The sequence below is a fragment of the Myotis nattereri genome, assembly GCF_964212035.1.
Source record: "Myotis nattereri genome assembly, chromosome: 5".
NCBI lineage: Eukaryota > Metazoa > Chordata > Mammalia > Chiroptera > Vespertilionidae > Myotis > Myotis nattereri.
Window position 1 is genome coordinate 81,231,606 of NC_138080.1, and position 23,997 is coordinate 81,255,602.

The 23,997-nt window shown below is 58.5% G+C and overlaps 1 protein-coding gene across 3 annotated transcripts in view; it reads left to right on the top strand.

Annotated features, from left to right (window-relative positions):
- Positions 1-964: 964 nt before the first annotated feature.
- Positions 965-23,997, top strand: part of CXXC5 (CXXC finger protein 5) — a 33,647-nt gene continuing 10,614 nt past the window's right edge. The window contains exon 1 of one of the 3 annotated variants that reach the window (XM_081091189.1): positions 965-1,217. The gene's annotated coding sequence lies outside the window, so the exon portion shown is untranslated. Of the gene's footprint in view, positions 1,484-19,769; positions 19,916-23,997 lie in introns of those variants that run through there. The other 2 variants (XM_081091188.1, XM_081091190.1) reach the window with 2 other exon arrangements.

Below are 23,997 nucleotides of genomic sequence, written 5' to 3' on the forward strand. Positions count from 1 at the left end.
TTCTCTGCCTCAAAGAAGAAACACAAACCCACCCCCACTCGCACCTCCACGAATTCCACAGAATTGCAGAAATTTTTCATTTTGGAATTATCTGCAGTTTGGAATTACAGCAGCCGGGGTTTTACTCTGGATCCCTGAGATGGCGAAAAAAGGACTTCTGCCATATCATCAGCCCGGCATGGATATGCCGGACTAAAATCTGTACCCAGTGGGCTTTTATAATCTCTTTCAATCAGTGTCTGTTGCGCGCTGTTTTAAGATAGGCACTATTTCATCCTTGGAGTTTGTAGGCCAGGGTTCCAGGGCACCACACACAAATGTGAGTGCCTTAGCCCCAGGACTCGGGGCTGCAGACTGCCACTGGCGGCATAGGACGCAAAAATGTGTTTTCTTGAATCAGTTTCTTCATCTGTGAAATGGGAACAGGAATCTCTGCCCTTTTTCTCCCTGGGAACCAGAGCCCACCCAGTCCAAGAAAGCGCTCTGGAAAGGTGGGGCCCTTGAACCGCGTCTAGCTCCAAGAGACCTCTGCTAGGAGATACCGGACCTACAGGCATCTGATCTGAGGGGCACGGCCGAAGAGGGGGCGGAGGGACGGCAGATTTTAAAGTATGGTGGGTGTCCAAGCCTATGCACCCCTCATAAAACGGGGAGGTCCTCTTATTTTTGTAAAGTTGTGGAGAAAGAGGTGAAGACGAGGCGTGATGGGGAGCTGAGCCTGGGCCAATGTCGTCAGAGCGCGGGGAGCTGGAGGCGCCGCGGCTGCGGCTCGGGCCTCAGAGCCTGCGGCGTCTAAGTGGCCGGTGCTGCGCTGGGAGGGAGGCAGCGGGAGGAGGGAGGGGAGCCGAGGTAGCGGGGGTGGGGTGTGTGTGCGGGGGGAGGAGCAGTGAGTCCGGTCCGGGTTTTGCCGGCAGCCCCCGGGCAGCGTTCAGAGCTCCTGCCCGGGCGGGCGCGCGGCGGCGGCGGCGGCGGCGGCGGCGGCAGAGGCGGCGGAGCCTGAGCGGGGATGTAGAGGCGGCGGCACTGGCGGCAGCAGAGGCGACGCGGCAGCGAGAGCAGGCGCCCGAGCCCAGCGAGAAGAGCAGCCGAACCTTGCCCCCGAAGCCGGGCCCCGCGTCCCAGCCCAGGCCAGCCCGCGTCCAGCCATGCGCGCCGCCTGCTGAGTCCGGGCGCCTCACGCTTCGCCCTCCGCCCGCCGCGGCGCGCTCTGCTTGGGGGTGATTAGTTGCTTTTTGTTGTTTTTTAATTTGGGCCGCGGGGAGGGGGAGGAGGGGCAGGTGCTGCAAGCTCCCCCCCCTCCCCGCCTCGGGCCAGCCTAGGCGGCGTGACTCCGGCTCCGGACCCGGGCACGGCGGACGGCGGGGCTGGAGAGGAGCGCACCGCGGCGGCGGTGCCCAGAGCGGAGCGCTGCTCCCCGCCCCGCCCCTCCCCCTCGTCCTCGCGGCGGCAGCGGCGGTGGCGGCTTGGACGACTCTGAGAGCCGGTAGGTGTCGAGCCACGGCCCTCCCCCGACCCCCCCGGAGGCCGGCCCCCTCCCCTTCCCCGCCTACCTCCCTCTCCTCCCCCGGGGCCCGGTGCGCGGCCAGGGCCGGAGTTCGCTGCAAGTCGGCGGAAAGTTTGGCGGCGCGGGCTCCCCCGAAGTTCAGGTGCGGAGAGCCAGGGACAGGGAAGGAGGGGTCCTGTTTGGGAGGGGTGGGGGACGCCTGCAGCCCAAGTGCTGGAGCCCCGGAGGCTGGGAACCCTAGCGCCGGCGATCGCTCGGTGGCCGCTGCTGTACCCAAGCTTCCCCTAGCCGCAGTTGGCGCGGTCGCAGATCACTGAGTTCAGACAAAAAGAGGGGTTTTAGGGTCGGGACTGCGGGTTGGGCGCCCTGGGTTGGGGCTGGGGCTCTTCCTGCGGGGGTACCGTCCTCTTCCCAAGTACTCAAGCTGGAGGGCGTTGAGGTGGCGGGACCCGGGGTCCTCACCTCCCGGTGTTGGGCGGGCGCTCCGCCTGCGGGGGCGGCTGATTGGCGATCCCTGGCGCGCACTCCCCCATCTGACCCCGCTCTTAGCCCGGTGTTTTGGGGGCGACGGTGACTGTCCGGGACCACGCGTGGCGGAGTCTCCCCCTCCACTTGGAGCGGGCGGCGGCCACATTTCCCCCTCCGGCTCTTCCCCGCTGCCCTCAGGGTGCCTGGCGGGCTGATCAAGTTTGACCTTTTTTCCCGTCAAAGTATCACGCCCCCCCCCCCTTCACCGCGCCCGGCGGCCTCACTCCCTTCCTCTCCAGCTTTGAGGGGGGTGGGGGTGTCTTTCAGGCTGTCTCCCGAGCCCCGCGTGGCCAAGCAGCGCGCAAAGCCAGGGAAGGAGAATGGGGGTGTTCCTCTCGCTGCGGAGCTGTGGGAGGCGGGTGTCCCAGGCGCCCGCCTCGCGGTTCTGGCCCCGCATTTACTCAATAAGTTCGGCCCCGAATCACCTCCCCGTGGGTTCCCCTGAGGGGGAGGGGGGTGGGGCATGAACCGCTGCGTTAAGAATGTGTTAATTTTCTTGCTGGGGGAAGTTGTCCTAGCCAGCAATGGGCTGCTTTCCGGAGGGGAGTGTGGGGTGCGCCTGGCTTTGTTTATTTGTAGGATCGACAGAAAGTGAGTGACCCCAGTTTTTAAATGGGGGGCCGCCTCCGGAACCTGTCAGAAGAGCTGAAGCGCCCGATGTGGGAGCAAGATCGCATTTTGTTGTTTGTTTTCCCCCCTCCCCCCAGGAATCGGAAGGGGTTCGCAGAGTTGGGTTCGTGTCATGGGCTTCAAGGAGGCACCGGCAGATTGGGGGGCGGGGGGGGGTGTTCCGTAGATACTCATCCGGAAAGATTCTCTCTCTCTCTCTCTCTCTCTCTCTCTCTCTCTCTCTCTCTCTCGTCTCCTGTTACGGGGGTCTGTGGGGTTGGCAGCCGCGCCCTACTTTGCCCCTGGACGCTGGGTGGTCTGAGAGTTGCGTCTTCGGGTGGGGGGGCTGCCGGGGGTCCCGGCGAACCAGCCTCTTGACCTCCGCCTTTCCCCGCGCCGCGGGTGCCGTTCGGTTTTGTGGCCCGCCCTGCCTCCCCGCTCCGCATTTGCGCAGGAAGCGCTGGGGAGGGGGGCGTGTGTGAGGGTTCAGCCCTCGCCCCCGCCCGAGCTGCCCCAGGGCGGCCGGCGGAGTCCCTTTCAAGTTTTCCGCTGGGGCCGCCTGGCGGGGGCTGCGTGCGCGTTGGTTGCGGGCTTGTTTGGAGCGCTGTTTGAAAGCCCGGCGCCACCTCAGCTGCCCCGGCCCGCGGGGGCGGCGGGGGGGGGGGGGGGAGGGTGCGGGGGTGTCCTTCGTGCAACTGAGGAGCATTTAAATTAGACGTTTTAAGGGGGTGTATTGGCCTCAGCATGGCCTGATCCTCTCTCCAAAGACCTCGACCCGCAGTGGGAAACCCAGAAACTGGGACCTGAAATCTCCCAAACCCCCTTTTGAGATCGCTGCGGAGAGACGAGACCGGCGTTACCTACTACTGCGTAGTGTTGATTTAGCAGTTTCCCTGGATGAGACTCAAGCAAGACTGGGGGAGGGGGGCCGAGGGGGGTTAGTGGCCCGCTCTGCAGCTGTCACCCCCCCCTCCCAGAACGGAAATTGTTCTCTCTCCTTGGGGAGGAGGGAGAGGGGATGATTTTTGCCCTGGGAAGGGGTGGGAACTGCTTAGGGAGGTTGGTCTCTGGAGGTCGTGGTAAAAGCCCCACGAACCCCCAATTCTGGCAGATGCCGAAGCTATCCCAGGGAAGCCCCTAGCCAGCCTTGCACCTCCCTCCCCCATGCCACCTCCTTTTTCAAGGTTCCTCTGCAGAAGCAGACCCTTGGCTGGCTGGCTGGCTGGCTGTCCGTCCGTTGGCGCCTTATTTATGTGTGTGTGTTTGGGCCAGGCTGTTTTCTCGGCTCAGCAGGTGACCCTGGCCCAGGCCTCCTATCTCCCCCGACAGAGCCTGTTGACTTACCCGTGGGCCAGCGGCCTCGTCTTTATCACGTGAGGCCTGGAATGTCCACCCGGCTGGGCTGGGCTGGGCTGGGCTGGGCTGGGCTGGATGGGGGAAGGGAAGGGAAGGGGAGAGGAGGATTCTGCATCCAGGGCCCAAGCCAGTGCAGGCCTATGTTCTGTGGGCTCCCACTGTGACCCCCAACTCTTGCTGCCTCTTTCTAGCTTTTAGCTTGCCTTCTACCCATTTAACAAGTGTGAAACTGAGGCTCATAGGAGTGTGGGGCTGGGGTGGGCAGAATTGCATCTGTAGAAAGAACCAAGTCTTTGGGCATTAAATACCCCACCTTCGTTCGGATCCCACCTAGTTATGGGAGTGGGTAATGGAGGTGGGGTTCTCCTTGGGAGGGAGAATTGTGGGCTTGGCTGAGGCCAGCTAACTTTCCAGGGTGCGGGATAAGGTGGAAGAAGGGGGAGGATCCTGATGAGCCAGACCTAGGCATGCTTCCTGAGCCCCTGTCTGGAGGGATGACCATGATGCCAGAACTCCCCAGGCCTGGCCAAGGATGGGGTGGGGCTCACTTATTGTTATTACTGTTATTATTGCCTGCTCTCTCTATATAATTCACTTATTCATTCATTGGCCCAGTGTGTGTTTATCCAGCACCTACTTTGTGTCAAGCCCCACCCTTTTGGGGGGGGGTGCAGAAATGAATCACTGACTCCGCCCCTGCTCTGGAGGCAGGCCCAGGGTGGAAGCTCCACCCTCTTTCCCCACCTCCTGAAGTCCTGATTGGGGCTTTTCCTTTTTTTTCCCCCCCCCTGGGCTCTCCCTCTTATCCTCATCACCTGGTCCCATTCTAGTCTCTAGTCTAGCGTGTGTGTGTGTGTGTGTGTGTGTGTGTGTGTGTGTGTGTGTGTATGAAGTGTCCTTGATTAAGTGTATTAATAGTTAAACTCTCACTCATAGCTGGAACTCACCAGACCACAAAAAGCCTCCCCTGTTACTCACGCACTACTGCCCAACAAGAATATCCCACTCAAGTTTTTTTTTTTTTGCTTTCTCTTACTTCCCTCTTAATTCCCCCCAACTCTGAGCCCACCTCCCACGCTGCAGGCAATGAGAAAGGACTGGCCCCCTCAAAGACCCAGGAATCGCCCACCATTCCACCTGCTCCCTAAAGTCAGCCAGTGTCAGCTGTTAGATGAGGCTGTGTGGGTATAGTCTGTTGGCCTGGGGTGTGGGAATCTAGGCTGCCTGGGTGCTTATGACTCAGGACGTGTATCTCTGTGAATGTGTGTCTGTCTTGGGGTGGGGTAGTCTGCGCGTGTGTATCCGGGGATCTAGGAGTTTGTGTGTCTGCATTGCATTTATTTGTCCCTGTGAATCTGGGAATATGTATATTCTGAGTTATGTATGCTTGGAATTTTGTAGAGTGTATATTTATGATTTGTGTATACCTCTGTGTTTGTATATGCTTGTAAATCTGGGAGTGGCTGATGCTCCCAAAGTGGTGTATCTGAATTGTGAAAGTGTGAACGTGAACCTGGGCATATCTGAGCTGTGAGGGCATTAGTCTATGTCTGTTTTTGGTGGCTGTGTTCCTTTCTCTTTCTGTATCTTTGTCTTCCAGTCTGTCTTTCTGAGTCTCTCCCACCAGGTCCTTTCCGTCCCCTGCCCTCCCTGGCAGTAATTGGGCAGCTTCCCCGTCTGCCTGCCTGCTGAGAGTTTTGGAAGCCGTGGAGGGAGACAGGCTGGGGCCAGGGTGACAGCACGTATCCACGTCAATGGCAGCCTGTGATTACAGGAATAAAAGGATTTTAAGGTCATGGGTGTATTTTTTTTAGTCCCCCACCCCTTTGGAGCCAGTGGCAACAAAGGGCCAGAGTTCTGTGTCTGCTGGTTGTGAGTCTGTCTCCATGCACGTTTACACATGTGGGGCTTTCCTGGGCATATGAACACATATGTGTACATGCATGAACAGAGCCTGTGACAGCATGTGTTCCTATCTGCCTGCTCCCTATGTGAGAGTCCCCAGGGCTCTTGGGTGTTAAATGGGGCTGTTCTCTGTGTGCTGAGGAGCCTTCTGGCTCCAAATCCTTTCTTACCTGTCTTCTGCAACCCTCCCAGTAGGGTGTCTCTGGCCAGAGACTGGCTAGGCCCAGTCACCTGGGCCAGGCCACATCTCAGGGTGTCAGTGCCCCTGGCCCTGCTCCAGCCCCTGTAATTGCATTCTGCCGCCTAATCCCCCGCCAGCTCAATTAGATCGCAAATTCTTCTTCATTTCCTGCCTCTGATGCTGGCCTCCCTCTGGGCTTGGAGGGCCTAGAAGGGAAGGAGGGGATCCTGCCCCCCTTCTGCTAGCACTAAGGGCTCTTGGGGTGGGGGTGAGATTAGTTCCTGGCACACTGGCCCTGGGGTGCATGTTGGAACCTTGGGGATCAACAGGACAGGTTCTGGTGGTTCTTTTTGGATTAGCCTCAGTATCCCCAAAGCTTGGAGAGGGGGCTTGTGTCATCTGGTACACAGACTGTGAGTAGACCAGGCACATCACTCTGGCCAGGCCCCTGGGCAGTACCCTCACCTCCGGCCTCCACAGGCTCTGCCCATCTCTTGCTCCCAGAGCAGTTGCTGGCCATTCCCCTAGCACAGGGCTTGTGACCTTGTTTTTTACTTTTTCGTGTCCATTATGGGGGCCAGCAGAATCACTGAGCTCCCTCTCCTCTACTGAGCCCTCCTCGCCCAGTCAAGTGTGTTTGAGCTCTGGCTCTGGAGTCAGACCTAGTTCCAAATCCTGGCCATGTGTGATCTTGTATCCTGTGATCATCAGATTCCTTATCCCTGATATGGGATGATAAGAGTGCCTGATCCACAAGACCATTTTCAAATGGACACACAGGCGATTGTGCAGTGCCTAGCACCAGAGGCTGACCCACAGTCAGCATTCAATTGGAGTTGGCTTTTATGGAGAAGAGGACTTCGTATCCCCCAGTGAAAAGGAAGAAGAAAAACAGGAGGCTCACATTTAGTCTTTCGGTTTCCATTATGTTAATCATCAGGTGTGTGACTTTGGGCGCACGCTGCCTGTCTGAGTTTCTTTTCCCCATCTCTAAAAGGGGGACTGATAATAGGCTTGACCTCACAGAGGCTTGGGAGGATTGTCTACGTGCAGGTGCTTGGTCCCAGGTGCCCTAGCAGGTTTTCAACATATTACTTACCGGCTTTCTTTCCACTCACCACGCCTGGGTTGGGTGGGGCTGGTGAAGACACAGGCTCAAGGACAAGGGGACTGACCAAGGTCATAAGGCTGGTAATAGGGCTTGGGTGGGGTGGGAGGGCTAAGGCATGACCTGCTGGCTTGCTCGCTGGCTTAGCTGAGCGTTGAGCCATGGCCTTCCCTCCCCGCTGGTCTCTGCGGAAAGTGGTAGCTTGGCTGATTTTTTTCGTAAAGGAGAAGCTGGAAGTCCACCCCTTCCTCCCCCAGGAGGCACCGTGGCAGTGGCTGTGCTGACAGGCCTCCTGGCCTTGCTAGGGTGGCTGGCAGCTCTGGAAGGCCGCCTGAGCACAGATCAGCCAGAGGGAAGAGGGAACTGCAAAGGTCCCCTGCCATCACTAATCCCCGTGGCCCCTCCCACCCCCAGCCTGTCCTCTAAGGGTGGAAAGACTGAAAGGAGCCACAGCAGGAGGAAAGCTGGGGAGACTGGCTCGGCTGGAGGTGGTGGAGAGGGACAGGTGGTGAGGGGCGGGGGTCCCCGTTTTCCCCGGCAAGTCTCCTTATTTCTATGACCTCTGTCACTCATTGGCCTAGGCTCTTTAATATTTCATGGCCCATGGAGCCAGCCCCCTGCCCCAGCCCACAGGCCCCCTTTGTCTGCCTGTCGCTGAATTGCTGAATTACTGACCAGAGGCTGCCTCGGCCTTCTCTCAACTGGCCCTGACACCTTCCCTGTCCCTCCTGACCTGCCTCCCTGACACCTCTACTTGTCACGCCCTCCATCTCCCATACTCCACCTCTCCCCTTCTCTGACCATCTCTTTGCCCTTTTTCTCCATTTTCCTCTTTTGTTGGCCGCCTCCTTCCCAGTGGAACAGAAACCTCAGCAACTGGTCTGCCTGCCTGCCTGCCTCCCCTCTCCTGGGTCCACCCCTTCCTGCCCCCTCTCACCCCCCTCCCCTCCGCCCCAGCCGTGCTGGCTGTGAGAGCTGGTTTTATTTATTTTTCTGTTTGTTTGGGAAGAGGGCAGTGGCAGTTCTGGGCCCTGGCTGCTGTGTTCTGCCTAGAGCAGCGGGCAGGCTGGCCGTCCTGGCCTCCCAGGAATGTGGCCGGGACGCCCCGCGCTATATTTACTCCCCTCCAGCTGCCGGCCCCAGCAGGGCAGAGCCAGGCCTGCCTGGTGGCCCCAGGGGGAGCCCGGTACCCACCCTCCCTGTCTAGGAGACCCCACATGGCCCTTGGGCCCACTGTTCCCTCCCTTTCCTCTGACCTCCTCTGACCTCTTAGGACTTGCCAGGCCTACCAGCAGGAACACTCTTAGTGGTGCCAGTACAGGCATAAAGTGTGGGCTCTGGGGCCTGATTCCTGTGGGCCAGCACCTGGAAGTGCCTTCCCCCAACCCCCACCCAGGGCCTAGCCTAGGCCTGTAATCTGGTGGCCAGAACTATGTAAAGCATCTTTCCAGGCCTCTCCCCACCAGGCCTGGTCCTTGCTCTTGCCACATCCTCTGATCACTGGCAGGGGTGGGGTGGGGTTGGGGGGGGAACCTTACCTGGTATGAGCAACTGTGTTCCCTGCACTGCTGCCCCACTGCCACATAATTTGCCCTCTGCTGGAACTCCCAGGTCCCTCACATGCACATACATGTGCACATCTCAGTGTTTGCACGTATATGTGCAACATGCATGAACATATGCTGGATTGTACCTTCCTTGGAGACAGGGCCATGCCTCCTGTCATTGACTCCCTCATTCATCAGATGCTTGTGGGATCCTTCGAGCCTGCTCCTTGCCAGCCTTGCAGTGGGATGTAGCAGTGATTCCTTCCCGTCCTCCCATGCCTGGCACCAGCTAAGTGTTTCAAGAGCTCTAGCTGTTGCTCTAATCAATTGCTGTTCTCCCAATTATTACAATAAGAAGAAGTTGTAACAATGGTAATGACAAGGGCTAACTGGCATTGTGTTTCTAGTCTTCACTTTAATCCTCACAGTAGCCCATTGAGTTGGATGCTGTTGGCTTCCCCACGTACTGATGAGGAAACTGAGGCTGGAGAGTTTGTGACTTGCCCCAGGACATGCCACTGACAAGTGGAATTAGGTCCTAGCAGAGCCCTTGCCTGGCTGTGAACACCATGACATCCAGGGTTGGTCTGCATATGGTTTTTCCTACAACTTCCACACTGCCTGGCACACAGCAGGGATTCCCTCAATACTTGCTGACTTCAGGCTTTACTATTCTTGAGATCCCCGTACCCTTGTCAAGGGTCCTGGCATGTGGTGGGAAAATGGGCTGATTGGCCAGTTAGGTGAATGAGAGAATGAATTAATGAATGACCAGATGATTAGTTGTGGGGATGAGTGCTCTCCAGGGACACTGGGATAGGGGTTGTGCTTCTGATCAAATTGGTATGTAGAGATCCACTGGCCCTGCAGAGCATCCGGGAAATGAGGTCGGGGATAGGGCTGAAAGATGTGGCCAGCGACCAGTAGGCTGCGGGGGCTGAGCACCTGGGGCAGGTCACATCTTCCCCTTGCACCTCAGTTTTTCTATCTGTCAATGGGCTTGGGAGCCTTTGCCCTGGGGCTGTGTGCTGGCCTGATTTGGGGCTAGCCTGGGAGCCTGAGAGGTGAGGGGACTGGTGGGAAGAAGGAAGTAGTGGGTGGTGAAGACAGGAAGATGAATCGTGGAGCTTGGCTTGGAACCTGAGAAGCAGAGACCAGCCCTGACCTGACGCCCATCCTCCCTCTGAGCTGCAGGGTGTGGGTGCAGGCTCACAAACCTCTAGTTACCCACTCTTGCTCTGACGAGGGCTGTGCTTCCTGACACCTGCAGTGTCAGTGGCTGTGTGTGCCCTGAGGAGCTGGTCTGTCCTCCAGGACTAGACCAGCTATTACCCACAGGCCCACAGGCCCCCTCCCCCAGCCTTAGGTCCAGTCCCTGTTGACCCTGATGGGAGAGATCCAGTCACTCACCTCACCCAAAGCTAGCTAGGAAATGGATTAGCTGGACCCATAGCAGGAGGTGGGAGTGGGCTTGGCCATCTTTATTCCTTCGGGTGTCAGATTTTGGTGGTCTAGAGTTTTTAGTCACAGGAATCTAGAATCATAGAACACGTAGAGCAGAAGAATTCCTGTTCTGGTGGGATTCTAGAATCACAGGACCATGGGTTTTACTGCTGGAGGAAAGCATGAATGGCTATGTTTCAATCTCGTTTGATGGTAGGGGATATTGAGGATCTGAAGGGAGGGGCTTCCCTGTGGTGCCCTCAGGTGACATGAGTACATACCTGAGGCAGAAAACCTAGTTCTGTTCTTGGCCCACTGCTCTTTGGAGATCTATCCAGTGTGGGGAGTGGGTTGTGTGGGCCCAGTGAGGCGAGCAAGGGGATGTGGCTGACCTGCAGGCACAGTGGGGGTCCTCTTGGTGGTACCCGCCTACCTGCTGCCCACGCTTCCCACGGCACCAGTATGAGGAGGAAATGTAGGCTGTTGCTTCCAGCGACAGCCGGCAGGGCCGGGCAGCTTCCCAGCTCCCCTTCTGATTCATGGCTGTCTGCAGCTCCCCCTTCCCCTGGGGGCCTCAGCAGCCCCATCTGTGCAATGGGAGAGGAGACTATCCTATAGTCTAGCTTCACAAAGACCGGGCAGTTGGAATTCTTTTGTGGGAGAGTAGTCCAAGCTAGCCAGCTGGACATTTCGACCCAAAGCACAGAGATACCCTTCTTGGAGTCACCCTAACGCCTGCAGCAGCTTGGGAGGGCTGAATTGGTGCCTGGGGCAGAAAGTGTTGGTGTGGAGTAAATGGATAGAGAAGGGACCTACCGTTAGAGTCTCTCTCCTTCAGGAAGAAGAGCAGTGAATGGGAGGGCCAGCTCTCCAGGCTATCTCCTGACCTCAGTACAGCCATCTCTAAAATGGAGGCTGTTCTTCCATGAGGTCATTCATTCAGGGTCTGCTCTGTGCCTGGATATGTGCTGAGTGCTGTGGACATGGGAGTGTCGAGACAAGTGGCAGAGTGGTGGGGCGGGAGGGGAGCTCCTTGGCTGCAGACATGGGGTGGGAGTGGGATTTGGCTGAAGGGGTGACTCTGGGAGAAGGAATGAGGTGGGGGAAGATAAAGGCGCTGGCTAGTCAGGCAATGTCCATCGGAAAATCCCAGCAGATCTCAGGAAGTGTTTCCTCCACTGGTCTCCTGGGAAGGAGGCAAGGCAAGCAGGAAATAGGGTAGCTGGGGGCAAATAAGGCCCCCCAGGCAGTCCAAGTGAAGACATGCCAGGCCTGGCAGCTGGGCGGGTGTGCCCCTCATACTGCGGGAGGGCTGGAATGCATCGCCTTTCCCCCCTGCTCTGAGGCTGGGCCTTTGGTGGGGGGCCAGTGCTGCCATGAGGCGCAGGGCCATAGTCCAGATTTCAAAGCCTTCCCCAGGGGCCTCTCGTGCCCCCCACCCTGTCCTGCCCTGTCCTGAGCTGCAACAGCGGGGGTGGCAGATGCTGTTTCATCGGCTGAGGCGAGTGGGAGGCCTCCGGAAGGTCCTCCTGGGAGGTTCCGGGGGGCAGTGGGGCGTTGGCAGCTGCCTCCCAGCCAGGGCTGGCTCTAGTGGCCTCCCAGGTCTCTCGGTCCCCCAGGCCTGGGGGTGGGGGATTGGAGCCTCAGAGTTGAGACTGGTCCCTCCTGCCTTCAGTCTCCCCACTGCCCACCAAGCTTCTTGGCTCTGGCCCCCTCCCATCCCTGGCTGCGTCTGCAGAGCCCCCCTGGGGAAGGCAGGGGAGGAGGCGCAGCGGGCTCAGAACAGCGGGTGCCCGCGCAGCCAAGTATTTGCTCGAGCTGTCAGAGACAGACAGGCATGTGGGGAATTTGGTGCGTGTGGGACTGGGGGAAGCAGCCGGGTGGGCAGGCAGGCAGGAGGTGGGAAGCTGGGGCTGCCTACCCCGCCTGTTGAGCCCTGCAGAGACCACCGTTCTCCCAGTCCAGATCAGAAGGCATATCCAGCAGCTTCTTCCTTCCTGTAGCAGTACAGTGAGGGGAGTGGACTGTGACCCTGGCTGGGGTCTGATGACAGAGCTGACATTGGGGAAGGGAGTGCCCTGTTAAGGGCCTGATCCTGGGAGAGGCTGTCTGGTAGAGTGTGGAGCCAGGCAGGAATCCGGGTTATGCCCGATGGTGGCCTCCAGGAAATAGCAGCTGTCATGCTCCCAAGTCTCCCCTCCTCGCCCCCCCTCCCCCAAACCTGGCACAACTTGTTTCCTGGCCAGGGTCTGGCTGGGGCAGATTGGAGGAACCTGGTATTGCCCAGCCTGGGTGAGGAACAGGCAGGGTAGAGGGGGCCATGTTTATAAGCCTAAAGGTATTGGGCTGCTGGGTAGGGCTCCCCCAGTTATCATTTTGCTGAGGCAGATGGGAGTCGCTTTGGAGGAGGGGACCACAGCCCTTATCTCCCTGGACAAAGACCCCAATTTAGTAGCCTTTGTGGTCTCCTTTCCAATAGTGCCTGTTAGGCAGGTCAGTGCCTAGAGCTGAATAATACTTGGTGTTTGTAGCTGAGAGCCCAGAGAGGCGAAACACTGGCCCAAGGTCACATGGTGGGCTCCCAGCCTTCCTCCTATCCTCATGTGGGTGGAGCCAATGGGAAGAGGTGAACGCTGGGGGTGGGGGGCTATATTTAGTCAGTCCTGTAGAGCCATAGGGCCCCTGGGAGCAGCTGTTGGTGGTGGGGGGTGCAGACAGAATCCTGGAGCTGCATTTAGTCTGGACAGAAATATCCTCCCCCCACCCACCCACCCACTGGCTCGGTGGCCAGGCTGCGGGCTTGTCCCCTGAGGGGCAGCTTGCCTGGGCCTGGCGGCCGGCGGGACAGGCAAGATGACCCGATAGGCTTTTCCCAGCTCAGGTTTCGATGAAACAGGAACCGGAGCCGCAGCCTGGGCTGTGGGGGCCAGGGCAGCCGGAGCCTGGGGGGCCAGGGCTGCCTCCCCCTTCCTCCTCCCCCTTCTCTCCCTTCTCTCCGCGATGCAGCCTCCCTTTCTCAGAGGCCTGGGGAAGCAGCAGGTTATTTATCAAGCCAGCCTCCCTGCCGTGTCTTGCGCTGGCGGCCATGAGCCCAGCAGAGCAGGGTGAGCTGGGCGGGCGGGCGGGCAGCAGGATGAGCTCAGGAGATGTGAGTCACCCCATCCCCAGCAGCCCCACAAGGCCCTTCAGCCTGGCAGGCAGAGCACACGCACGCACTCCCCATGTGGCACACCCAGGGGCACACACTTTGGACAAACATAGCCATTTAGCTCATGCAGTTCCACATGACCTGCGCACACAACTGACACACATGTTATGGGCTTGATCACCTTCGCCCTGGACATTCCAGAAGCACACTCGCTGTTACACTCACAGCCCCAGCCTCCGGTGCATACACACAATGGCACGTATATCAGCAAATGGACACACACAGTCACACGTGTGTGACATGCCTCTGGGGAGACCCCACACACGCTCCATAAGCAGTTGTGTGTGTGCCCCGTCCCATCACAGGCTCAGGCAGTCATCCTCGGGCCATAGCTCACACGCAGATGGTGCCACAGAGTTGGGTCAGGACCACGGATACAGTAGCGCCTGGCGCATGCACACAAACTGGCTGGGCTCCTCTCACCCAAATGCCCCCTGTTTAGGCTCGCAGAAGGGAGGCTCCACCCTTGGCCACGTAGAGGCAGCTGAGTTCTGTCAGGTGGGTGTGAGAAGGAAGACGTTTTTCCCCAGTCTTCCAGACTGGCTGGCCCTCTCTGAGGAGGAGGCACAAGTATCAGGCATGGAACTGTTACACCCAACCCTCTCTCCAGGATGGGGCACTCTCGCCATGGCAGAGCTGGTTGGGGTAGATGGGGAGGGATGCAGAGGAGCTAGGAAAAGGACACGCTAGAAAAGAAAAGCCATGGAAAACTGATTTTTTTTTCCGGGAGTGGCAAGTGATCAGCTGCTCCTTCCACTTGGTGTGGGGTCTTTGGGAGATTGGGGATGCCAGAGATTGGGGGAGGAATGAGACCCCCTTGATCTAATGGGTTGTACCCCAGGAGTCTTGTCTTGCCACCCTCCCTGCACCCACTTTCCTCTGTCCCCTTCATTTCCAAGCCCCTCATTATTTCCCCCCTGTTCTTGGTTTATTCGCCTGCAAAATGGTTGCAGAGCTGGGCTGCAGGGTTGGAGGGATGCCTCTAAGCTTCTGCTGCCCGCTGGGACGGGGACCTGCCTTCCCCGGACTAGGCAGAGCTGGGGACACACCCATTTTTCATTTACTCGAAAATGTACCATTTTTCAAATGAGAGAATTGAGTTTAATGGGGATGGCTTCATAGTCGCCCAGCACCCAGACTACACATTGTTCTGGGCCTACTGGATTGAGACAACCCAACAGGGGTCAAGGAGCAGGTGGCTATCAGGCCTCAGCCCAGGCTGGCTTCCTCTTTCTGGTCACACAGGTCTCCCCCATAAAGGCCTGGACAGTGGTCAGGGAGGGAAGAGAAGCCCAAGTGTCCCGAGGAAAACAAATGACAATGGCCAGTCAGGGGGACTGGATGTCCCGAGTCATGGATTCTTGAGTTGGACAGGCTTGGTCACTGCCTGCTGTGCAATCGCGGGCCAGGATGCTAACCTCTCTGACTTCACTTTTGCCACTTATAAAGTGGTTATGAGCCTTATCTCTGTCTCAAAGCTGCAAGACCTGAAGTAGATGGTGGGGTGTGGTTCTCACCATGTCACACCTGAATCTCCAGCCTTCCCCCCCCCCCCCCCACACACATCTGCTCCATCGAAGCTGGCATTTTCCTGGGAGTGGTACCCCACAACATGGACTCTTTAATTAGAAAGTCTTGGATTTAGCCTTCTCAGATGGGAATGCTGAGGTGTGGGAGAGAAGAGGCTGACCTTTGGGCCACAGGGAGGGGGAGGGATAGGAAAGGGTTGGACCCCGGGCAGAGGGACCTAGGTTTCTTGGGTGTCTGGTCATTCCCGGGGGCTTCAAAGTATGAAGAAACATAAAGAGCCAAGGCTTTCTGTGTCCCTCCCACTCCCCAGCACACAGCAAGGCTGCGTGTTAGTTTCAAATAGGGACTTCCAGGTGGCAAATGAGGCCTTTGCAGGGTAGTGAGAGCTTGGCACATGCCTGGGTGGAAGAGCTGTTTGGGACTGTGGGAGATGGAAGAAGTGCTGACAGACAGGGCTGAGGGACCCGGGCAGGAAAAGGAACTGTAAGCCTGGACAGCTGAGTGCTGCCTCCTTTTAGCCTTCAGACCTCTCCTGTATGCTCATCTCCCCATGTTCTTGCAGGTATGAGGGTGGGGAGGGGAGAATATTTATTTGGGGCTAAGGAAACTGAGGCACAAGGGATTGGCTCAGACTCAAAGGCAAACAGTGGCAGAACTGGGGCCACAACCTAGGTTCCCCAACACTCCTGGCTTAAGCTGTCCTTGATACTCATGCTGGCTGGTGATGACACTAGGATGGAGCCTGCAGAGTGGAAGAGGAACCCGGACTCCATTGCCCTGTGGACCCTTTCATGGCCTGCGTCTGTGCCTTTGGAGACTCCCACCCATTCCCCCGGTCACACACACTGAGTAATGTGCCCAGTTGGGCCAGTCCCCTCTTCACCTATGCCCAGGCCCATGAGTCTCTCAGGGATCTCTGCTCTTGGCACTCCCCAGGTTGGGACCAAAGGGCCTTGGACTGCTGACCCCTGAGGCCTGGACAGGGTGAGCCCTGTTGGCCTTGGCTTCAGAAGTGGTTCACTGGGAGTGGGATAGGGGGTCAGGGATTCCCCAGGGAGAAGTTTGCCGCCCTGATGCAGACAACTTCCTGGACACTCAATTGTGAGAGCCGCCTAGGGGCCTGATCAGGGTCATTCACTGTCCCCATCCCCCAACCTCCCACCTTCCTGGGGGCTCCTTTCCCCTTCTGGGGAGCCCTGCAGGGAGTCGTTGAGTGAGGGCCCTCGAGATGACAATACCTTCCTTTTTGTACACAGGGATAGTCACAGTGACCCCCACACTCACTCCTGATCAGTGTGCTGGTTAGCCAAAGACAACCCGGCACCATTGTGGCCCTGGGTTGGGGCTCACTGAAGGTCACTGAGTCAAGTTGATGTTGCTGGAAGTTGGTGCCGGCCTCAAATGGAGGAGCAGACTCTGGGTTTGGGGCCTTATGCCGCGTGGCAAGTCACTTCCCTTTTCTGGTCTCCGCCTCTACATCTGCTCTGTACACTCTCTGAGGAAGGACACACCCACATGCCCTTCCACTGGTGTCCCCAGGTCTCCAGGCTCCTGCAGCTCCATCTCGTGAGCACAGGATCCAGGGGCAGCTGGGTGGCCTCTAGAGTTGGGCCAGCCTGGGTTTTAGTCTCCCTTCCACCATCTACAACCTCGGTGTCCTCATCTGTGACATGGATGGACCGTGATGCCTACCTCTTTGCACCTGGCACAAACTTGATTGATGGTGGTGACATTGTGTCCCCCCCCAACCCCCCCAGGACGGCGGCTGTCCTGGTTTTGGTCCCCCCAGCCTTGGTCTCAGGGATTCTGGGAAGGAGACAATGCCAGTCTGCTGGCTCAGCCAGCTTGGCCACTGACCTTCAGAGCACCCAGGCTGTCAAGGCCACCTGACTGCCTGCTGGGCGGGCGGCGGCAGGGGTGAGCGTCAGCCAGCTCCTCGCCTGACACTGCCCTCCCCTGCTCCCACTCTCCTCTCTCTGCGCCTGTGTGTGAGCTAATTAATCTCAGCCCCTTTGGGAAATTAGAACGCTGCAGCCAAGGCCTTCTCAGCCTCACAGTGCCTGTGCTGCTTCTGGTCCCCGCCAAGATCCACTGTGGTTTGGGGGCATGGGGTTAGGGATGGGGGCAGCAGGAAGAGCTGCACAGCCATGCGTCTCCCTGAGCTCCCCACCTCCTGGCTGGGGTGGGGGGGGGCGGCCTCTGGCTTCTCAGCCCCCTCCCTTTCCAGACAGCATCCATAAGGACATGGGGCATTCCCCCTGCTTTGGTGAAACCCAACCCCCAGCGCTTCTCTGACCTGGTCCTGGGGCTGGTAGGGTCACCCCCTCACCCTACATTCTATCTCATTGTGGGGTCTTCTTGCCTGCCCAGCTTGGATGAGACAGATGTAATTATGAAATTTTGCTTGGAAAATTAATTCAAAAAAGTTAATTAATTGACAGTTCCAGAAGTGGCAGGCTCCATACCCAGCCAGTTCTACTGACATGAGTGCTGCGCCACCCAAGACATGCAGCTTCCTGGGAGGCTGGGAGAGGGACCCCAGTGAGCTGGCTGGGCAGCCCTGGGACGGGCAGCAGATGCACAGTGAGGAAGAAAGCATAGACTAGTGTTGTGACCCAGAGTGGGCACCTGGAAAGGGTTTGTCAACTGAATCTGCTGAGATAAACATGGCATCCTGAGAACTCAGCCACTTGTTTGTATGTTCAACAAGCCATTGTCAAGCTTCTACTGTACACCGATTCTGTTGTCTCACGTGCCCCCGCTGACATAGACCACTGAAGGTTTTGTCCAGGTCTTCCGAATCCCTTTTCTCAAGGAACCGTCTCAACCTGTACCGAAAGGCTTTTCCAAAAGGCTCAGGGACATTATTGGGCCCATTGTGCAGATGAAGCAACTGAGGCTCAGAGAGGATGTGACTTGCCCAAGTCATTCAGCTGTATCCTCCAGCAGGATGGGGCAGGGGGTCATATAACACTTAGGCTTCTTCCCAAGGGCCGAATGCTCCCTGATCCACCTGGCAGGCAGTGTTCTGGGTGTCCAGTCCCTCCCAAGTGTCAGTGACAGGAGCCTTGAAGTCGACTCTCTTTCCCAAGGAGAAGGCCTGAGAATATGACCAACCCTTTTCACCCTGGCACTCCTGGAACCATTGTGTGTTGTCCCCCCCCCCCCCCCCCACACACACACACACATCCCACCCTCAGATATTTCTGTGTACATGTAGGGGCTTCCCCCACCACCCCACCCAAACTTCAGGATATCCCAGCGAGGTTAAGGCAGGAGGCCCCATATCCTAGGGCTCCCTCAGTATACAGGGGGCCCACTTCCAGGGCCCCTCATTACAACAGCCCAACTAAGTCTGAGTGGAGGAGTGTGGGCTTGGTACACAGTATTATCCAGATAGAAGAGGGTCAGGGCTGGGGCACGAGGTGGCTAAGCCAGGGACAGGTCAGAGATACGGCAGGAGGCCAGCAAGGTGAAGAATTTGGGCTTTCAAGAGGTTGTGTGACCTTAGGCAGGTCCCTTAGCTTCTCTGAGCCTCATCTTCCTCATCTGAGAAACAGGGATGGCCGTATATACCACTCAGAAGGTTCTGGTGCGGTGCAGGCATTGGGCTGAGTGGGACAGCAGGGAGCCAATGGGACTGCGACGGCCAGCAGGTTTGGGACCTAACAGCCCAGAGTCCTGGGGCCTCTAGGGGGAGTCAGTCTATACAGCATCCACTCAGATTTGCTTGGTACCATACAAAATTGTCAACTTAAAAGTTAGCTTGCTGTACTTGGTCAGACATTTCATTAGCTCACCTTTCATGCCTTGGCCGGGCCAGGCCAAATGATTTCACGGGCCTTATACGGCCTGTGGGCCAGACGTTCCCCACCCCTGGTGTAGGCCTTGCCTCTCGTAGTGGTTCAGAATAAAAGTGACCATCATGAGCGGCTGAGCCGAGCTCTTCGTGTTCCATATCAGGGATGCGGTCTGTAGTTCTGGGTTTCTTCAAGGACTGACCTCTAGTCTTGGGTTTAAGCGGGACACACCGGCTCCTGAGCATCCTTTGTGGGCTGGTTAAGGGGTTAAGGGGTCAGAGGGAAGAAGCTTCCTCTGCCCACCTCACCTCCTCCAAACGCCCTCGTTGGCACCACCACCACCACCCAACTCCAGTACGTGAGGCCATTGGCTGGACACTTGGGGTTCTCTGCATAGACTGGTAACCCTTCTCTGTGTGCGTCTGTCCACTTCCCCCCCAGACTGGGAGCTTCCTGAGGGTGGGGTCCATGGCATCTTTCTATATCCCATGCCCAGCACAGAGTTAGTGCTGGACGTGGGTTATAGGGCTCCTGTTTTCCTATTGTACAGATGGCCCCGTGAGCATGTTGCTCAGCTAAGGTTACAGTTGTTTGAGGGGCAGAGCTAACTTGGCCCAGATGGGTGTGGAGCTGCTGGCTCCTCTGGGGTCTTCCTGGAGACCTCAGGAGCTCACTTCCCAGACTTCTTTGGGGCCTGCAGCTCCTGCTCCAGCCGCAGGCCGTGTTCTGGGTGTCCAGCCTTGAGCCCTGTGCTCCTGAGAGCTTAGGGAGTGGGGATTTTTGACATCAGGTGGCGGGCCTTCATTTCTCCCAGCCTCTGCGTCTTTATCTGTAAAATGGGGATCCTGGCACCTCTCCCTGGTGGTGCTTGGTGGGGAGGGGATTAAAGTAAATAACGGATGCCTGGGACTTAGTAAGAACTCCTTAAGCGTTCCCCATCGTTACTATTACTAACACTGTTATTTTTATTTTTATTTTTTTCTGTCGCATTATTATTCATGCTCCCAGGGCCCTAGCAGCTGCCGTGGCTCTGGGCCTGGGCAGAATTCTGGTCGGCAGAGAAGTTGCAGTTTCTAATTAGTCAGTGCCCCGAGGAGAGGGCCTGGGTTTTTATTTTTGCTGGAAGATCCCACCTGCCCAAGGCTTCCCCGGCCCAACATCCACTGGGCTTGGGCTGTGCCGGTCTCCAGCCTCAGGTAGGGGGCCTGGCTCCAGGCAAAAGCCTCCCCAAATTTCCCCGGCCACTCCCTCCGCCTCCCAGACCTCCGGGGCCATGAATCATTTATGAGGCAAAAATGAAACCAATTAAGGACAAACTTTGAAAGCCTCTAATTGCTGTGCCTGGTGGCACCCAGGCATGAGGGGAGGCAGGCCCGCCCGGTGCGGAATCTCCTCGCCCGGCCTTCCCAGGCCTCCTGTCCCACCGCATCGCAGGGCGCCACGGCTCCCCGCCGCCCCCCGGCTCCCCGCCGCCCCCCGGCTCCCCGCCGCCCCCCGGCTCCCCGCCGCCCCCCGGCTCCCCGCCGCCCCCCGGCTCCCCGCCGCCTCCGGCCGGCCACGGACGTGCCTGCGCGCCCCGGCGGCGGCGGCTGCTGCTGCGTCTGCCGCCCGGCGCCCGCCCGCCCGCCCGGGTCCCAGGCCGGCTAATTAGGGCCGCTCCCCTCCCTTCCCCTCCCCTCCCCGCCGCCCGCGCCGGCCCGAGGTGATGGCGGCTGTGCCTGCCCTTCTGGGGTCTGTGACCCAGAGCTGGCCGCGCTCCTCGGGCGGGAGCCAGCTCTGCTCGCCCAGCTTAACCCAGACAACCAGGACTCCCTGTCCCTGAACGAGGGCGGCTGGGGCGCCCGGGGCCCCACTGTGGGGTACGGTTCGTGTAGGCTCCGGGTAATGGCGGGGTACATGGCTTGGACAGGCCCATTCAGTCTCCGGGAGAGAGACGCTCATCCCGCTCATCCCGGGGAGAGTGGAGGGGGGAGAAGAACTGATGAGATGGAAGCTGGGGGACGCGGGGAGGGGCGGGGTGCGGGCGGTGAGCGCCTGAGGTGGTGGCTGGGTGCAGCGGGATCCAACTCTTCCTCCCAGCTTTGCCACCGACAGAGTGATCTCTCACAGGTTGCTCACCTCCGTTTCCCCGTTTGTAAACTATCAGGGCTGACTCTCTTCTGGACTGGGGAGTTGAGGTTTCGTTTGCCCCCCACTCCCCTCTCTTGGGGGCTGCCGAGGAGGTGAGGTCAGGGGCTGGATGTGGACCCAGCAGGGCCGGCCTCCGTGCCAAGAGAGCTGGGCACCAGTGACCAGCCTGCTCTCTGTGCTGAGGGCCAGGCAGGCCCTGGGCACTCAGGCACGTTGTTTGCTGAAACCGAATTTCTGTGCTTGTGTTTTTCCATAATTATATTAGCAGGTGGGATTTTTCCTCGGGGGAAGCGGTGGGAGGGGGAGCGCCATGGCAGTGTCCCCGCCCGCTCTGAGCATGAGCTGGGCTCTGCCCGCCTGCCCGTAATGATTTTTTAATTATGCAGCCAGTGCTCGGAATTGCTAATCCACCTCCAGCGCAGCATCCCCTCCTGCAGCTCACACCCCAACCCCTCACTGGTGTCCCCGGAGTGGCGGTGCCCTACCCCACGCCCTTCGCTGATGCCGTGCTGGGTTCCACTGCCACCCTGGGAGAGGGGAGACCAGGCACTGGTCTGGCTGCTCATGGAAGAACTTGGTGGTGGGGCCTGTGTCTCTCTTTGCCCCCCCCCCCGACCCCCAGCACGGCTTGCCCCCCCAGGACAGCTGTGGCTCTGGAAGGGGGCAGGGGAATTATCAGTGCCCACCCCTGTGCGATGTGGCCACACCGTTTCAGGGACATCAGCCCATCTCCCCAGCCTGTGTGAACCCCAAAGACACACCGAAGTATGATCTTTGATTCTGTCACACTCACAGTTTACTTCCCTTCCCCACACACCTCCGCCTCACAGTTACACGGGCACAACATCACACTGTGTGTGTTTCTGATATGTAGAGCCATACCTGAGGACCAGGGCACCCTCAGGAGACCTCGTTCCCTGCCCTGCAGTGGCCCTGCCCCCACTCCCCTGTCTCCATACCCTCCCACACCCCCACCCTCACCCCTGACTGGGACCCATTCAGGTCTCCCCGCTCCCACCTGGTGGGGTGGCTTCCTGTGGCTGGGGCCTGCCTGAACCTCCATCGACCTGGCCTGGGGGAGGCGGAGGGGGGTAGGGGGATTTTGCAGCGCTGTGGCTGCAGCTCCTCTCCAGGCGCCCAGCTGTGGCATCTGTCAAGGTCAGATAGCGACTCCGGAACCAGCCGGCTCGGCCCCACGGCCCCTCTCGCCTCATTATTTTTGTGTTCCGGGGCTGTGGCGGGCAGCGACACCTCCCTCCTCCTCAGCCTCCCGCCTCCCGCCTCTTGCCTGCCTCCCCCGCGCCTCTGCAGGGAGGGCCTTCGGTCTGGGGGCTTTTGTTTTCCAGTGTTTTTTTTTCATGCTCAGGCCAGGCAGGCGGGTAGAGACGCTGGCCAGAGCTGTTGGGGTTTGAATGCAGACAAGGCAGGTGCCTCCCTCATGGCTGTGACAGGCTAGTGGAACCCTGGATTGGTTTCTCAGGGGGACAAACTGAAGCTGGGTGGAGCCAGCCTCACCACAGCCCCAGTGCACCTGTGGGCAGCTTCCTGTTTCCATAGGGGCCCCAGCACCTGGCATCAGTTCCTGTCTGCATCATCCCCAGCCCAGTCGGGCCTCAGACTCACATCCCAGACCCCTTAGAAGCCCCGATACTACTCACAGTACACACACACACACACACACACACACACACACACACACACACTGGTGTACACGTGGCAGAGATGTGTTGACACCCACAGGCCAGAAGAACCCACAAACATCTGTCCACCGTGTAAACCACTATACTTGCACACATACTCTCGGGCACTCAGGTACATCACCAGTGTAGATGGCACACGTTTCACTTTTACACAGGGAGGTCACACAAAGGCCTCTACAGACTACACTGGTATCTGAGCTGCATGTACACATCAATGCTGAAGCCCACATGCACCTAGGCACCACAGACACACGTATGCACACAGCATGCACAGGTGTCGGGCACACCTCCCGGGCGGACACACATAGCTATCCTTGTCCATAGTGCTGCTCCGCCCAATACTCCGACCCGAGCTCACTCCTTGGGGCCTAGTGTTCCTTGAGCACAGTTATGCCACCCAAGGGGCTTTTGTCCCCTGAAATGATGAAGGGAGCTTGACACCTCCCCCTTGATGTGCTCTGTGTTTCCAGGAAGCCCCTGGACAGTGGGAAATGGCAGTTGACAGATGGCTGCTCTACCCACATGGCCAGACTCCTTATGCATACCACCCTGAGCCCCAGAGCACCAAGATGGAGTGGGATGGGGTCCCAGAGGGCGTCATGATGGGCTTGGTGGCTACCAGCAGCAAGGGCAGGCTTGGGGGAGGCCTTTCAGGCACTGTCTCTGGGACCTTCTGCCTTACCTCCAGCTCCTGATTAGGGTGTGTATGTGTTGGGGGGATGAGATGTGGGCAGACTCCAGGCCCCCGAGGGTCTCTGGGGTATCCCTGGCCATCCTCTCACTTCCTCCTCCAGCTGTGGACTGCTGTGACCGCCCCTCAGAGGGGGAGGTAGCTGGAGGTTTAGCAGGGGCAGGGCCCCCACCCCCCAGGAAACTCAAAACCCTGGGCCAGCCGCGGGTGGCGGGTTGGGGCAGGCACAAAGAGGGCCTCTGTGCGCCCGGCTGGGCTGCCCACAGGATTCTGGGGGAGGAGGCAGGAGCCGGTTTCCGTCCCATTCTGCTTCCTGCGGAGGCCGCCGGAATGCCCGGAGCTCTGGCCCAGCCTGGCCTGTCCGGCCCACCCGCAGCCCCTTCCCCTGCCTTTTCCTGGGCCTTAGGGTACAGCTGCAGACTTTGCTACAACAGTGCCCTAACGTGTTTTGACCAGAGCCCGAGAGCCAGGACCCATGGGAAACTTAGAGAGGGTTCCCCTGGACTGAGAGCTGAAAAGCCCAAATCCCTCCTCCGTGTGCCTCAGAGCCTTTGGCCAGTGTTGGAGAGCCAGGCCCTGTAGTCACACAGACCCGGTTTCAGGTCCTGGCTCTGCCACGAATTGACCTGGTGACCTCAGGCAGACCTGGTGACCTTAGTCAGGTGACTTTATTTCCCGAAACCTAAGTTGCCTCATCTGTAAATAGGGATAATAATTTTAAAGTTATAGAGAGAATTCAGTGAGTAAAATGCTTAGC